The 2,176-nt window shown below is 33.3% G+C and overlaps 1 non-coding gene across 1 annotated transcript; it reads left to right on the forward strand.

Annotated features, from left to right (window-relative positions):
• The first annotated feature begins 317 nt into the window (after positions 1-317).
• On the forward strand, positions 318-390 carry TRNAA-AGC. Its single transcript has one exon. It is a non-coding gene; the product is annotated as a tRNA-Ala (tRNA).
• The last annotated feature ends 1,786 nt before the right edge of the window (positions 391-2,176 follow it).

Consider the following 2,176-nt stretch of genomic DNA (forward strand, 5'->3'; position numbering starts at 1 on the left):
CCTTATTTATGACATAATGAGTAGCGATATTTTTTCATTTTCACTATTATNCCAAACTATTTGTTATTAATATTTTGATATTTTTTTATTTTCACTATTATTGATGATGGGACATTTAGGGTTTTATGATATAAAAATCATGGGGATGTAGCTCAGATGGTAGAGCATTCGCTTTGCATGCGATAGGTATGGGGATCGATACGTCGCATCTCCAAAAATAAGACTATCTATTATTAAATATATTATTTCTTTTCTATTTCTTCATTTTTACTATTATTGATGACGGAAAATTTAGGGTTTTGTGATGCAAAAGTTGTGGGGATGTAGCTCAGATGGTAGAGCGCTCGCTTAGCATGCGAGAGGTACGGGGATCGATACCCTGCATCTCCAAAAGGGAGAAATTATTATTTTAAGTATGAATTAATTTAACATGTTATGTATAAGGTGGGTACGAGAGATAATGTCCCACAAGCACACTAATGTCCCACAAGCACATAGAGAGAGGGAATTTGATATATGATATATATAGCTGACTAATGTCCCACAAGCACATAGAGAGAGGGAATTTGATATATGATATATATAGCTGACTAATGTCCCACAAGCACATAGAGAGAGGGAATTTGATATATGATATATATAGCTGACTAATGTCCCACAAGCACATAGAGAGAGGGAATATATGATATATATAGCTGACTAATGTCCCACAAGCACACTAATGTCCCACAAGCACACTAATGTCCCACAAGCACATAGAGAGAGGGAATATACCCACAAGCACACTAATGTCCCACAAGCACACTAATGTCCCACAAGCACATAGAGAGAGGGAATATATGATATATATAGCTGATGTCCCACAAGCACACTAATGTCCCACAAGCACATAGAGAGAGGGAATATATGATATATATAGCTGAGGGAATTTGATATATGATATACTACTTGAGGGAATTTGATATATGATATACTACTTGTGGGAATTTGATATATGATATATATAGCTGACATTAGGGAGGACTTATTGTAAAGGGAATTTGATATATGATATGATATATGATATATATAGCTGACATTAGGGAGGACTTATTGTAAAGGGAATTTGATATATGATATACTACTTGTGGGAATTTGATATATGATATACTACTTGTTGAAAGGGAAATTTGATATATGATATATATACTACTTGTGGAGAGGGAATTTGATATATGATATAGGAGAGGGAATTTGATGAATTCCTTAAAGAGATAGGAGCTCCTCCAAATGATAAGAGCTTATTGGATGGCGGTAGCGTCCCATGCATATGACGGAACTTATAAGAGCTTATACTACTTGTAGTGGAGAGGGAATTTGATGAATTCCTTAAAAGATTCCTCCAAATGATAAGAGCTTATTGGATGGCGGTAGCGTCCCATGCATATGACGGAACTTCTTCACAATTGCAATATCTGACCAATGAATATTGTTGTCATTTATAGCTTCTATCACAATAATATAAAATTTGGGGTCAAAGCCTATATGGGACTGAAAAGACCACCACACGCTTGTAGATTAAATTATATCTACCACCTCTGAAATTTTCCACGGCAAACCTTCCAACAGCTTGCACTTCTTCATCATTGACATCCTTAATTGGAACTAGATTTTAAGGCAAATCTTCTCCACGACTCACTTTGGAACACTTTTATAGATAGTTTCAACAAACTTACTTTGCTCGTGAATACTTTAGAGTTCAATATTTATAGTTGGAGAACGCTATTCAAATTGATAGGGTCGAATCTTACAACAAAGTCTAATTGAGTCTCCCTCTATTAGGAGATAGCTTCGAATCAAATTCTTTAGTTTGGACAATGGTTGCATTATTTTAGTCAAACAACCGAGACTAGTGTATTACCAATAGTATAAACATTTTGTACGTGTATTTTCTTACATATTAACAATTGTATACAAATAATAATTAAATTTATGAGTAGAAGTTTGGATGGAGTTTTATTAAATAGGTAATCTTAAATTATATCTAAAAATATATAAGATTTTTTTTATATACATTTAGGAGAACAAAACAAAGATTCAAGAAGATGTCATTCATGCCATGTTTTAATTTTTATTCTTTCTTGTTTCTCAAAGATAAAAAAAAAAAAAAAAAGTTATCCTCTCTCAAATATGGTTC

This window comes from Cucurbita moschata, unplaced genomic scaffold (genome assembly GCF_002738365.1).
Source record: "Cucurbita moschata cultivar Rifu unplaced genomic scaffold, Cmos_1.0 Cmo_Scf00358, whole genome shotgun sequence".
Lineage (NCBI taxonomy): Eukaryota > Viridiplantae > Streptophyta > Magnoliopsida > Cucurbitales > Cucurbitaceae > Cucurbita > Cucurbita moschata.